The sequence below is a fragment of the Sprattus sprattus genome (assembly GCF_963457725.1).
Source record: "Sprattus sprattus genome assembly, chromosome: 11".
Taxonomy (NCBI): Eukaryota; Metazoa; Chordata; class Actinopteri; order Clupeiformes; family Clupeidae; genus Sprattus; species Sprattus sprattus.
In genome coordinates, this window is record NC_137909.1 from 12,817,480 (window position 1) to 12,833,439 (window position 15,960).

General features: G+C 44.2%; 1 protein-coding gene across 1 annotated transcript in view; it reads left to right on the forward strand.

Moving 5' to 3' along the window:
* astn2 (astrotactin 2) overlaps positions 1-15,960 on the forward strand; it is a gene marked incomplete at its 5' end in the record, with an annotated part of 356,313 nt that overhangs the window by 73,279 nt on the left and 267,074 nt on the right. The window lies entirely within an intron of this gene.

Here is a 15,960-nt window from a genome sequence, read left to right on the forward strand (position 1 = left end):
AATTCTACCCAATATGCAATTCCACTTGCCAATAAACCCGTGGGGGCTCTTTGAGTTTTTTTACTTCTGATTAGATGGCAAAATTGTGTTGGACACTTTCTGTCTGGCTGAGGAAAAGGCCGGGTCAGCTCCAGCTATGGCAGAGCAGGGTCAGGATTTGAATTTGACCTCCTGCTTTTTAATCAGACGGAGCTAGCTAAGGTGAAAACATAGGGTCAGGCTAAAGATATCGGGTTATTCCAATATGTCTTTCTGGAGTGATTTACATGAATACACTATACTTAACTTGAGCCTTTTTTGTAGTGTTTATTGCAGCATGGCTTGCCTTAACAGTGGAAAATGAACATTCATCTCAAATTCATCTCTATATCATTCCATGTGGAAGATGTGTTCTGCCCTGATCTGGCCCCAATTTGGCCTAGACCCGGGCCTGAATTGGCATCTCAGTCTGAGATTACGACCAGAGCACTTCTGGATTCGGCTTCTTTCTGGGGAGTGTATTATGATGCTTGACAGAATGACAGAATGACAGAAGGGACACATTCCCTCTCCCTCAGTCTGAGCACGTGCGTAGCAGCCGGGAGACTGCCGTATAGCCAGCATCTTTCTTCTCCGCCATTATTAGATTTCTCTCCCCTGTCTTTTTCCTGGACCCAGTCGTAGCAACTTTGATTAATATTGTAAATTTTGCCGTTCGACACATTTTTAATCTGCAACAAAGCGCTGCTCAGCACTTCTTCCTCCTCCCCTCGGCCACAACATAATTCACCGCCCTGAGCCACTATCACACCACACACACACACACACACACACACACACACACACACACACACACACCCACACACACACACAGGCAATCCGATTCCACAGCCTCCACAGATTAAAATGTGACAAAAGTGAGGGGATGGCACATTGATCATCTGGACAGAGATATGTAGCCGGGGCAGGTATACAATCTTTCCCCACAAATGGAAGATTAATGGGCTGGGCAGTGAGTGTCAGTCATGGAGAACACAGCAGACAGAATACCCCGCTTAGTGCCGCTTTTGTGTTTTTTCTTTTTTCTTTCCTTTTGCTTTTTTATTTCTTTTTGAGATCTATGTGGTCCATCAGAAATGAGTAAGTGACAGTTTACTGCAAAGTGAAGTGTGCTTTGGGACGTATTCTTGCTTGAGGGCTTTGAACAGTAACGTTGACACGTCTTTACCATTGAATGCCAGTACAGTGCCTGCCACACAGTACTGTAGTAGATTCTTTTCACTGATAGCTCCAGCTTTTTATGAAGGGTGACCAGACGTCCTCTTTTTCCCGGACATATCCTCTTTTTGAGACCTAAAAAGGGCATCCCAAATCGTCCGGGATTTTGTCTTGTCAGGTGTCACTATTTCTTTTCTCTATGTCTTTCACAAATTGGTGTTTCTGCAAAGTAACTGAGTGTTGGGAACTCTCAGGAAACACACCCGCGATCAATGACTAGTATGACTAGCTAGATCTGTCCTGACCCCCCCCCCCCCCCCCCCCCCGATCACCACCGCTGAAGTGTCCTCTTTTTCCCAAACGCAAATCTGGTCACCCTAATTTATGTAAGGGCAAATGTTAAACAGTGTCTTCATAAAACCACATTCAACACTTTGGTAAGTATGAATACTGTGCTAATATAGCCTTGACATTTAGAGAGTTTTGAATATGTACACTCTTTGTTTTTCCCTTTTTTGTTTGCTGTTGAATTAGCAAGTCTAGCATTAGGTTAGCGTAAAAACCTGTTCACACTTCACTCTTTCATGTTTGCAAAGTATGTCTGAATTGGCACACGCTTTACTCTTTCTTGATTGTGTGCATCGGCTGTTGAATTAGCAAGGCTAGCAACGGGTTATCCTAAAAGCTGTACACACTTCACTCTGTCGTGGTTGTGTTGTTACCTCAGGCAGGAGATGTGGACAGGGATGTGACTGCCTGGCAGTTTGTGGCATGTGTTGGGCAGGGGGGTAGGGAGGGTATGTTGACACTGGCTGGCACAGCAGCTGATGTGTTTTTCAACCAGCTGCACCGTCCAGCTGCGGGCTTGGCATGATGAGATACCCGCCACTGCTGTGGGGAAAAATCATGTGACCTTTTTGTTTTGAAAACTAAAAAAACAAACAAACCAGTGACTCAAAAAAAGGCAGTGAAAACAGAACAGGGTTTTAAATAGCTGGGGAAGAGTAGATGGCATAAAAGGCCCGTGCAAAGCTAATACACCAACTGTGAAAGATGTACACATGTAGAGTCAGTCTCAGGCACTCGACTAGTAATTGAGCTCACATTATAACACGTTACTGACCTTGGCCCTAAGCTCAAGTTCATCAACTATGTTTATAAGAAGTATATAAGAAGTACACAGTGGAGGTAAACACAATGCCTGAAGCTGCTTAATGTGGCAGAAATCACAATTGGCTTCAACCAGCTGTGCCAGGCATGTTAAGTGGAAAGTATCTTATTTTCCTGAATGGAACTTATTCGTTTCATAAAAAAAAGACAACGTTAACCTACTTTTGCACTGGAATTGGCTAACCCATTCTGGCACCCTTCACCTTGTCTCAGGTGAGCTGACCTCAGTTTTCTCAAATCACACATTCTCATTGTGAATCCTTTAACAGAATGCCAAGCTGCCCTATTTGTTGTGTTCTGTTGAAATGTTTGTAGAGGTAAGTGTCTTAAATTGGTGCAATCAGCCATCTGCAGAGCAGGGTTTCAATTAGCAAGTTTAACTAGAATGCGTTTCGTGAACGAACTGCGAGAGTGTGCTTGCTCTGTGACAGAGAGAACAAGTGCCTATGAATTAACATGTATTTACATCTACTCAATCAGTGTAGTGGGGCCTTCTTCCAATATATTTTAGCAAGCAACCAAGCATAACCATTATATTTTGGCTCCACTGACGTTTAGACATATGAGGGTATCTCAGAGTTTCGTTATACTGACTTACTGAGCTAAGTGAATTGTTGAAATTGCTATCTTGGTAAAAGGAAACATCTCTGCAACAATATTGGAATGAATGCGGTTACATAGCCAGCTTTACTTAAAGTTTATTGTAAGATAGGCCTATATGTTAGACTTAATGCAGTTAGAGTTAGACTGTAGGTCTAGTATCAAACGTAAGCAACACTTTTACTGTATAGCTAGAGAGCACGTGTATCACATTGGTTTATAGTCTGTCAAATTAGTTCTAGTTATTGGTGTTCGTTGGCATAAAAAGTTAGTCTTCTCTTATAAGCCTATAGTACATCTGATTAGAGCTAGCAACCATGAAAAACCTCTTCTGAAACTAAGAAGGATAACTATGACTAAATGTGACTAAAACTAATATGCATTTTTGTCTTAAGACTGAATCTAAAATAGCTGCCAAAATTAATACATCTCAGTGTTCATTTTGGCAGCTATTTTAGATTCAGCAGCTATTTTAGATTCAGTGCATATTAGTTTTAGTCACATTTAGTCATAGTTATCCTTCTTAGTTTCAGTCTAGTTTTCGAAAACTGAGCACACTACAACAGCTACATCCTCAAACGTTTTTCAGTTAACCTAATGATTCAAGGTCTCTCATGAATCATTACTCCCAGGACACGGGTTAATGTTAACTCACGCTATCGGCCACAACAAGTTAACCATTCTTTCAGTATAAGCAACTTTTACATAGCCCCGCACAGCTAGGATAGCTCACGTTACCGTAGTAGGAATACAAGCCTTAGCTCACTATATCCACACAACTAAATTCATGAATTACTTCACAGGTTTACTTAACAACTTGAATTAAGGAAAATGATCCCCCGTTACGGCTAGCTGAAACTGCCAGTGGATACTCCCGTTACGTAGTGTTAGTTAGCCTTTAGCCCCGTACTCAGATGTTACAGCTGCTTAACACAGCTAGGATAGCTCTGCTTAACACAGCTAACGTTACCGTAGTGGGAATACAAGCCTTAGCTCACTATATCCACACAACTAAATTCATGAATTACTTCAAAGGTTTACTTCACAACTTGAATTAAGGAAAATGGCGTCTCCAACGTTAACGTAACGTTAATTTATATGTTAGCTGCTACGGCTAACTATCAGTTTCCATTAAAATTTCAGTCAGTACACTGAAAATGCTGCCATTCAACTCACCTTAACGAAGTGGAAATACGGTAGCTAGGTTAGAAACTGTAGTTACTCTTATTCTTTCTCAAAGTTGAATTGAGAGGGACAGAGAAATACGGTTCCTCTTATTCTTTTTCAAAGTTGAATTGAGAGGGACAGAGAAAATGCGGTTCCTTGGATTTGGCGGAGGTGTCAGTGAGAAGCACAGCTGCAAGCCAGTTTAATTACCCTATTATGATGTCATAATGGCAGAGAGCTCTGCCATGCAAGTCTATGGAGAAAAAAGGGGATGAAAAAGAGGAATAAAAAAGGAGTGGCAAGGGGTACCGCCACGAAAAGTCATAGCGGCTTGCACCGGATCGAGCCGGACATTTCGGTGTTTGAATGGCGTCTCTAGCTCAAACGGGCGAGGAGTAGTTAGCTGCAAGAAAAACGGGGAGAATAAATAAATAAAGAAAACTTGACGATAACAATACTGTGCTTCCCTTCGGGCAAGCACACTAATTATCAATGCACAGGATTTATGTGAAAAGCATAAAAGGCACCACACTTGTTTCTTTCTCTGGTGCAGCAGGGAAATGATCACCTTTGATACATTCAGAAGTGTAGGTATTATGCATTAGGTATAAATATTGTATGCTTTATTACGCTATGCTAGTCCTTTAGCCTGGAAAAAGGTTGTTGATATTTGAGCTCAGTAGCCTATCAAATACACCCTTCCCAGAGCTCACATACTGGATAGACAGCAACAGGAATGTGAGGAGAATTTAACAAAAAGTGTAATGGATTATAGTCAAGCGCTACACCTTTAAGCAGTTTAAGGTACTATGATGGAATAGTAATTCATATAGTTTAATTCATTTTGTGGCCCAGTTGTATACACAACTTAACTGACAGATGTTTACATAGTCCTTGAATGAGTTTTGTATTAGTCCATCAGTGATTGGTAGTGATTGGAGGACTGATCTGTCCTGACCACTAAAGTCCATTAGTTTTCCTCTCCACCGGGTCCCTTCCTACCATTTTGGCACTCACCTCCTATAGCCCATCAGATTCTCCTGCTGGGCTTGGAATGACGTGTCTCCGGGCCGTTACTGTGGACACGCTGCTCTGCCTCCACAGCTGGAGGGATGGTCTGGAATGTTTGGCTCTTTTTGAACATGGAGCGACTGTAAAAAAGCTCTTCATGCCTCCTGCATAGTCTATGAGTCACACTTCTTGTTTTTAGTATAAGGTGACACAGAGGATTTTAAGCAGCTGAAGAAACAAGCAATACATAATCTATCTTAAAGAAATTGGAAATTGAAAAAATAGATCGAAATGAATCTGCCTTGACTTGGACAGTCATTGATAGATGTGCTTAGGATGTTAAGACTTAAATAAACCAAGCAGTTATAAAGTAATTTAGCAGTGTTTAGAGATCTGAAGGAAAAACCGTGAATCCATGTCAACTATTCACCAATGGAAGCCAAAGTGTTGCTGTCATTTTTTTCACACTGCACATGTGATCCATGGTGTGTGTGTGTAGGAGAACTGAAGCAATCTTGTGCACTTTCATTCAACAATGCACTTGTGGAGGTCTCTGTTGCTGCTCCTGTGTGTTATTGAACTTATGTGCGATGCAACACGGGCCCTGATCTAACATTTCTTTGAACCTGAAACCTTTAGCAAGCTCAGATTCAACGAGTCCCAGCTCAACGCTGTCAGTGGAATTCCATAAAACACAGACTCCCTTGCTGTTTTCTTTGTCAGTGGTTTTAAGGAACACATGTTTGAAACCGAATTAAACAGGCTCACTGTTAGTTAAGTTTGTTGTCAGGGACTCAGGGCAGTATGTTTAAATGTATATAGCCATTACAGCGGTGCACAGAGAAGAACGTCCCCTATCTCTCTATGAACTGAATGGATTTTAATTGGTTTGCTGTTGGTTTGGACATTAGATAAGCACCAGATGAGCGGGCACTGCAATGTGAAGTAAACTGGATATCTGCACACATGTCATTTCACACTTGCAGCAAGAGGCTATGTGGTAGAAAACTCTTTAATATGCAACACAAGTGGAATTGTGAACGGTTGTTGTCTGGTATTTTAGGTTGTATGGAAAAGATGGAGATTTTATTTTCATGCATTTGCTTACAAATTCTTCAGCTGTCAAAATGTTATGTTTTAAAGTTTTTTTTACCTCTAGTGCCTATTCCCAGCTCCTCACACTCTAACTACACACACTGATCTGTCTGCAACACCTACACCTTGCATGCCAGGCGCAGTCACATCCAAGGTGCTAATTGAGTTATATGCAGGCTTGGATTCCACTTGGATTTTGCTATATATTGTTTTTCCCACCCACGTTAAGCTTAATGTTTCACTCAAAAAAGTTTTTAAGGACTTATTAATGAGTTGATCAATTTATTAGTCAATTAACAGAGAGGACCTTCCGCAATCAAGGAGCATTTATTTCTCTGTGATGGGTAATAAAACACTCACAAAGTGTCCTTTTGAAAGGAGGCCTCATTGCGATTAATCAATCAATCTGTTTTCTATCTGTTTTCCTAATATCTAGTCCTCTACCTTCTTCCCAGTAGCTCACAGACATCAGACCCAAAAATCATCACCATAATGCTGAACAGCTTTTGCACATTTTTCCCTGCGGTTATCATCATATCCATGCCAGAGACCTCCACAATGTCCAAATGGTCACTTGGAAGGCATGTGTGGTGTCTGGATGAACACTTTAGAGGACGTCCAAACATGTGACCATGCCTTCCATCTCCCCCATATGACAGGAGAGGGGACAGTGATTGAGCTACAGCATTCTGACTCCGTGGCTGATCTCCACACACTGCTGACCAGATGGACCCATGTTGCATTGGTTGCCTTGGCCAATCGCTGCCCTCTTACGTTCATGTTTTTTTTTTTTAAATGAGCAACAATGAAAGGCTGTATACAGACGTTACATGGTGTGATTTTGGATTGTGCAGAACATGCTAACACATCTAGTCATCCAGTGCCTGTTTTAATGGAAAACATAGGCAGTTTGTTCATCAGCCAACCCTGAGCTTGGCCTTCAGCAGAGATGAAACATGTTCTGCATCACATTTCAGAAGTACTGTACCTGATGCATTGTTAAGACACCATAGTGTTTCTATAATGGATAGTCGGAAAAACTACAAAACAGAGATAACACTGATGTACCTGACTGCATTTTGAATGATGGCAGAGAGAGGAAAGGGGGGGAGGAGATAAAGACTGACTGACAAAGAGGAGATATAGAGAGTGAGAGAAAGAAAGGAGAGAGACGTTGAGAGAGAGAGTGTGCGCGGCAGAGATGGATAGTGGGATGAATAGGGAGAGGATGAGGTGGTGTCTGGATGGTTGTTCTGATAGCATGTGGAGGGTGAAAGGCGAGAGATCTCCCTCTAGGCGTGGCGCATCCTGACAGGTCTCCTTTGGCAGGATGTCTCTGTAAGACTCTCGTGGACAGGTGCACACACAAAGGAAGCTTTCTGCTCGCCCCCAAAATGACAGAGAATATAACAAGACTGGAGGTCCCAGCTGGCGCAGTCACGCCGCATACCTGCCAAGAAAGTGCCACTTTCAAGTACTTAGTGCCTTTTATGTATGTCACCGGCCCTGATTCTCGGAGGTCACACTATCGCCAAGTGCAACTCGCACCTCACATAGCATATTTCAGCTTTAAAGATGTAAATATGTTGGGTGGATATGTTATAGTCATATAGTTTTAGATATTTAGCAGACAGTAGGAGCTATAATTGGCTCAGTAGCCTCTGTGGTGACGATGCATTTCTTTAAGGTTACTGCTCTGGTTGCATCCAAACCTATTCTGAGGTCTGTAATGACTGTGTGCCTGTCAGCTGATTGTCCTTTATCAGTACAGTGGCTTGGCCCCCCTGGCTAACACTGGGGCCTGGTGCTTGGTCCCCATGCTACGGCCTGATAGATCAGCACAAAGGTCTTGCAATTATAGAGCTTTTTTTATGTCAGAGCCATTTTTTACACTTTCAAGGCCCTAACTTTCAGACATCATCAATTTATAAATGTGACATAAGGTTTGAGGAACGAGCTACGTTTTACCCACCAGTGCCAATTTGCCAGCATAATGAGCATGCAGTGATGCGTGATTATCAGGCAATTATATTTGGTTACCATGCAAACAGAGAGCACCATGGGACATCATTAAAGACATACACGCACACAGACGCACCCACACACACATGCACACCAAACACACACACACACACACACACACACACACACACACACACAAAGACAAACACAACACCCAGCTTGAATACAATGGAGAAGTAAAAGAAGTGTTTCCAAATTGAAGCCATTATCTAAACATTTCATCTGTTTTCTTTTCTACCATGAATGGCTATTGGATACACTCTGCTTTAGCTCCAGAGAGGCATGGCCAATCGAGATGCGATTGGTTCTTAGTGATATGTGAGTTTTGATTACCATCACATTACCCAAGACATTACATGGGTAGGAAGTGGGTGTGGTTTTGTTTGCTTGCCCATTAAACCAGAATGACTCGCCTGTTTTGCCATTCACCATCTTTTTGCCAGTGTTAGCGTCAGGTTTGCGTTTGTTTGTATTTCACTTTGCAATTGATTGGGTTGTTTGTTATCTGTTCTTCTCTCCAACTCAGTTTACTGTCTCATAATTACGAGTGATAATTTTGCGTTTTGAATAATCTGATACGGTTTTATCAGTTAGACACTGCCATTTGGCCGTGGCCAACTGGAGAATTGTTAAACCCTTGGCATAGAGGAAAAGTGATCATAAACACTTTTGGCAGTGTGCTTTTTTATTCTCAGCGTTGGTTGAAGTGGCTAACAGACGCTGAGGCGGCTGAGTCATCAGCTGTGGTGTGAAGCGCTTATGCTCTGACTCACACACACACACACACACACACACACACGCACATACACACACATCTCACCCGCCAGAGACCTCACGCCACCCACAGACTGACATATGGCACCGGATCAGTCACCACCCAAAGGAAAGGGAAATAAAGACAGAAACATGAAGAGGATCAAAGAAAGAAATTGGGGAGGAAGTACGGATGGATAGAGTGAAGGAAGGACAGAAGGAAAGAAAGGAGCAAAGGATGAAGGAAAGGGAAAACAAAATATCAGGACGTTTGTAAGGAAGAAAGGAGTCTAAGGCTGGAAAAGAATAATAAGGAAAAAAAATAACTTGCATTGTAGATGGTATGTATGGGTCGGGACAGCCTGTCTCTCTCCAACTCTTCCTTTGGTCATATGGGTTTGGGGAGATAGGGAGCTCTAACTATGGAACAGCTCTGACGTTGATCTGGGCCAGCAACGGGCCAGAATCGCCCCGGAGTCCGCTGCCGCCTGGCTGCGAGACGGCTTTGATGGGGTGGGCTTCCTCTGCTGCAGAGGCGGAGATGCTCTGCGTTTGCCGATAATTTACCTGCGTCTCCCGCCTGACACTCACACTGAGTAAGTGCGTCCGCATGAGGAGGGGCCTGAGCAGAGCCGCACTGGCAGACAGATGGACCACTCACACACAGAAACAGGGGGTAAGGAAGGAGGTGAGAGGAGAGAGGGAGACATGGAGGGAGGGAGACAGACAGGTACAGAGAGAGAGAGAGAGAGAGAGAGAGAGAAACAAGCTTAGGAAGAGAGAGTGAAGAGAGAATGAGAAAGAGGGAGAATGATAGAGAATGGGCTTAGGAAGAGAGGGCACAAAGAGAAAATGAAAAAGAGGCAGAATGAGAGAGAATAGGCTTAAAAAGGGAGAGCAAAGGGAATATGAAAAAGAGGCAGAATGAGAGAGAAAGGGCTTAGGAAAAGAGAACAAAGAGAGAATGAGAGAGGGGTAGGAACATAGGGTAGAAAGAAAGGTAGAGAGGGAAAGAAAGAGAGAGAGAGGGGTTTGGACAGCTTCGATGGCCAGTTCCTCAGCTCTGATTCCTCTCTGCTCCTCTGACCAGTCCCTTGGAAGCCACAGCCAAGTCTCTGAGCAAATCTCCCTCAGACAGTCCCCCAGGCCCGGGGGAGAAGACCAGTGATGAGGGAGCGGGCATCGAGACTCTGTCAGAGCTGACATCTGAACTCTGTGCGCCAGGGGGGGTTTGTTGGGCACAGACTCAGCGTGGCGTTAACTCACCTTTAAGGTTAAGTGAAGGCGATACAGGTGGCTCTTATTCCCATTCCATTTTGGACTCGGACTGTAAAGGGAGTCAGGTGATTGAACTGGGACTCACTGAGGTGGCTGAGGCTTGGCTGGCCAATCTCCCATCTACTCTCTACCCTGGTCTTTTGCATCACATGCATGGTTTGGCGGTGATGGGGATGGTGCGCACACACACACACACACACACACACACACACACACACACACACACACACACACACACACACACACACACACACACACACACACACACTCACACCTTCACATGTACGTACACATACATACACATACACACACACACACACACTCACACACACACACACACACACACACACACACCTTCACCTGTTCGCACACAAACATACAAACACACACACATACACACACACACACACACACACACAAACACACTCACACTCACACTCTCACACGTACGCACACATACATGCACTCACACACACACACACACACACACTCTCACACGTATGCACACATACATATACTCACACACACACACTCTCACGTGTACACACACATACATACACACAACACACACACACACACCACATCACACCCCACACACATATACTCTGTGCCAGTGCCAAGCTATCTATGCCCAAATAGTGTAACACACAAGCACAAGAAACAATCCACACAGGGTTTTGTGAGAGACAGTGAATTCTACAAGGACACAGTTAACAGTCATAACATTCAAGGCAATGCAGTTCAGGGACTGGAGGTTAAGACCGTTTCGAGGAAGATTTATGACCGCCCTTGACAGGAAGTCAGTGGAGGTAAAAAAATATAAAGACGATCCTACACATTTCTACATGATCGGCTGCTACATATACGAGGCTGTAAACTGAGTTTGACAGGATGCTAAAGTAAAAAAATATGCCCTATAGCGGAATCAATGGTCAGTGCCAGTTCAAAAGATCGCTTGATCCTCACATTTTCAATTCTCCAAAATAAATGCACATAGGAAGGATTGATCACTGATTTCTTTGATGTTTATTAGACTACTCATGAGACCAGGAGCTTGATATGAGCATCATTCGTTTAGTCCTTACAGTTGACTTCACAAATCCATTGGTTTATAGAGACATTATCAACACCTTTGGACCAATCTCATTTGAGAATGCATGCAATACTATACATGCGTTTTGCTTCTCATGTATGTATGGCGAGGTATTCGGTACGGTGTACCTCAGTGGCATTGGATGGAAGAGAAGCATGGTAGGATGGTGCTCAGTGCCTTTGGATGGGTGTGGTGGCAGCTTGGCATGGCATGACAGAGTGTCAGATGGCATTGGGCGATGTTGGACAAAGCTCAGTGGCTTTGGATGGAGAGGGAGCACAACAAGGGACAAGGTGGTGGGTTGTATAGAGTGGGGAAGGATGAAGCGCAATACCATTGGACACAGAAGAAGTCTGCAAAAACCCAGGGTGGGACAGGGTGGAGTGTGGCATAGCTGGGTGTAGTGGAACAGGGTGGAGTGTGGCATAGCTGGGTGTAGTGACAGGGTGGAGTGTGGCATAGCTGGGTGTAGTGGGACAGGGTGGAGTCAGGCATAGCTGGGTGTAGTGGGGCAGGGTGCAGTGTGGCATAGCTGGGTGAAGTAACAGGGTGCAGTGTGGCATAGCTGGGTGGAGTGGTACAGGGTGGAGTGTGGCATAGCTGGGTGGAGTGACAGGGTGCAGTGTGGCATAGCTGGGTGTAGTGGTACAGGGTGGAGGGTGGCATAGCTGGGTGTAGTGGTACAGTGTGCAGTGTGGCATAGCTGGGTGTAGTGACAGGGTGCAGTGTGGCATAGCTGGCTGTAGTGACAGGGTGGAGTGTGGCATAGCTGGGTGTAGTGGTACAGGGTGCAGTGTGGCATAGCTGGGTGTAGTGGGACAGGGTGCAGTGTGGCATAGCTGGGTGTAGTGACAGGGTGGAGTGTGGCATAGCTGGCTGCAGTGACAGGGTGGAGGGTGGCATAGCTGGGTGTAGTGACAGGGTGCAGTGTGGCATAGCTGGGTGTAGTGACAGGGTGGAGTGTGGCATAGTTGGGTGTAATGGGACAGGGTGGAGTGTGGCATAGCTGGGTGTAGTGGGACGGAGTGGACGGCGAGCATGATGAGGAGTTGGATGGGGTGGGGTGGGTGGGTTGGGTGCGGTGCCATTGGCCAGAGCAGGAGCCTGGCAGCTGTCCTGACACATGGCACCTCCACCTCACACAGAGACAGCCAGCAGAGGGAAGAGGAAATGACTCACTTTTTATTCCTTTACTCGTTCAATCTCTTTTTCCTCATCTATCCTGTGTTGTGTGAAGCACAAGACCAGAACCAAAACAGTGTCCTCAGACATGGTAAACAGTCCTGGCTGCAAGGAAGCTTGTTACCACTTTTTTTTTCTCTTTCCATCCCTCCCTCTCTCTCTTAAATTTCATTCAAATGTGCTTTATTGTTATGTCAAATGATACACTGTATTGCCAAAGCATTTCTATACAACCATGGATGTCTGTGTGTGTGTGTGTGTGTGTGCGCGTGTGCATGTGTGCGCGCGTGCGTGTGTGTGTGTGTGTGTGTGTGTGTGTGTGTGTGTGTGTGTGTGTGTGTGTGTGAGTGTGAGCAAGTGGGGGTGTAGGTTGTTGCAATGTGTTTGTGTAAACATATCACTCCTTTTTCCATCTCCATTATCTATGCAATAAGCAACTAGTACTGCACAGTCTTCCTCTTCTCCTAATTCATCTCCTTGTGTCTTCAATTTCATAGAATTTTGGAAATATACTGTAGCTTCTAGAGTAGAAGTTAGATGGAATATTTTGGTCATTTGGACAGCTGGTGAAGAAGCTCTGACCCATTTTCTTTCCTCTCTCTCTCTCTCTCTCTCTCTCCCTGTCTCTCTATGTCTCTCTCTCTTTCCCTGTCTCTCTCTCTAACTCTTCCTCTTCTTCTCAACCCCCACCTCTCCCTTTGATAAAGCTGCCCTAAAACATCAGTTAGCATAACTGCCTGCAGGCTTCTAAAAGATCCCCCGCTCTCCTTACCTGGACCTCCTGGGCAGAAGCACCCCAACAGCTGTTAGATGCCTGTGTCTTAACAGGTGGAGATTTTGTAGGTGTGTGTGAATGAGTATGTGTGCATATTCATGGCTTTGTGTGCGTGTACTTGTGCTTGTGCTTGTGCTTGTGCTTGTGCGTGTGCTTGTGCGTGTGCGTGTGCTTGTGCTTGTGCTTGTGCTTGTGCGTGCGTGTGTGTGTGTGTGTGTGTGTGTGTGTGTGTGTGTGTTAGATGGGGTGCTCATTCTGTGAGTTTGTCAAAGATTAATGTGTGGGGGCCTTTGCTTTGTCTGAGTGGCTGCCAAGCACAAGTGTCTCCGCCGTGTGCCCAGATGGCGGAGGCAGGAGCGAACAGGTGTGGCATGGGTTAGACGCAGTTTTGTTGTTTTTATCCCACAGTTTATCCCAAAGGCACGACGAGGGTATATGCAGTTGGAACAGTGCAACTGATCGATCACTATAGAAGAAAGCAATGGCAAAACACCAGTTGCTGTGCTTAAAGTGGCATTATGCAGTAATTGTACTTCAGGGTTAGGGTTAGAACGTGCAGTTTTACCTTTAAATAACAGCTTTAAAAAAATTGGGCCGCTACAATGACTTTAAATATGAAGAATCGCCTCCGTGCCATTGCCATACCAGGGTCCGTAGGCATATTACTGTGTTCTGTAGGTTTGGCTGAAGCCACCCGATTTCTACTTTCTGCCGAACTAGTAAGTTGCTTTTTTGCCGTCTTGCTTTGTCTTGTGTTGCACTAACTTAATGTTTGAATGTGTTAGGACAGTTGTTGACTAACTAGTTTGTCATATTGTCAAGGGAAAGACATTTCAAGAGGTTTTGCTTGTTTAAGCAGCTAGTCTATCGTTAGTGATTAGCAATTAATCCGTTATGCTGCTTTAATTTGGCAAGAGTATAAACGAACACTGAATGGATGAATGGATAAATTAACCAATGAATGGATGAATGGATAAATGAACAAATTATTGGATAAATGAATGACTGCATGAATGAATAGATGGATGAATGGATACATTAATTAATTCATTTGTGCTGCACAACATGAGCTATAAGGCTGAGATTTAGACACTACACAACACTAAATAAACAACCAGGCTTTACAGTAATCCATCAAATTAAACAATACATTATATTTCATGAGAAATACATGAAAACCCTGAGACCCCTTTTGTCATTCAAATAGGGTACTATGAGAAAAATATGGTACTTAAACCCACCTTTTGCCTCTGACAAAAAAACATATTAAAGTTTGTTCGAAAGGTCAATGACACAAACCGTTGTTTCGATGGGTTTTCAGCATTGTCACCTGTCCCCACTTTGTGTTAATCTGACGGGCTGGTTCACGCTCACTAACGCAGGCAGGCATTTAGCCACAGCTTATGTGGTGAATATGACTCTCTCAGTCATTAGGAAAGGACGTTGAGTTACTGTGAATTCTCTCACTTTCAGCCCATTCTCAAAGCTATAACTGGACAGCCAGATGGTGCAAGATGACTGGCATGGCTAATCTATTTATTTATTTAGCCGTAATTATGTCCTTGAGACATGAAGGAAATACGGCGGGATGTGCTAATTGCTAGTCGCTGTCTTTTTGGGCCGAGCAGGTTTTAAAGTCTTGTTTTTTCTTCTTCTTCTTTGTTTGTCTCTCCCGGTTTGAGTTAATTACTGTTGGCTGAAATTCCAGACGGCTTGTATGAAGTTGTGCTCTTTTGAGAAAAGCTGCAAGTTAAAAAAAAAAAAAAAAATGTTTATGGAAGCCTGTCTTTCCTTGCATTTGTTATAAAATCGTAGTGCCACCTGAAAGTACAGCAGAATCTTTCAAAGTCAAGCAAAAACAAAACAGGACCTCCACATTTGAGGGGAGGGTGGGGGGCTCATCTATAAAACATACCATAGCTCTCCACCTGACACTTCATTTGAAGAAAAAAACAAATATATAGGTGGCATATCCAATTCATGGCTGGGTACTCAAAACAAATTCATCACCTAACTTTGTTCTCAGGAGTGTAAGCGGAGACACACACCCCCCTCTGAGGCAGCAGATGGTCGTATAAGGGTTATGAATTGCATGCCGTGACTCTCATTGCCATATATTTTGACTTGGCCGCCGCATGTTAGCGTTGTCAGAGTTGGGCCCGTGCTCCTTTGTCTTGTTGAGGCGAAGTTAGAAGGGAGTTTATTTTCAGCCGCTGCCTCCCCTATTTGAGATTAATGAACTTGTTTGTCCGCGCCTCTGTCTCCCACGTCTCGAGTGCCCATCTAGCCGTGGTGATTTATAGACGCCCCACAGTGCGTGAGTCGGAATTTGAAGAGGTTTGTTTTTCCTCATGAAGATGGAATTTTAAACTCCGTGATGAATAACCCCATCTTGTCTTTATGCATCATACGCAGGCCGCAATGCATGCTGGAAATGGAGTAGTAACTCTCTCACTCTCTCTTCCTCTCTCCCCCCCTCTCTCTCTCTATCTTTCTTTGGCTTGGTCTCCTTGCCTCCCTTTCTCACCTTCCCCTCCGTGGTGCCACCCTATGTTTAATGTGTGCTCATCAGCCAGTGACCCACTTGGGTGTTGTTTTATCTGTGGCTGTCGGGCAT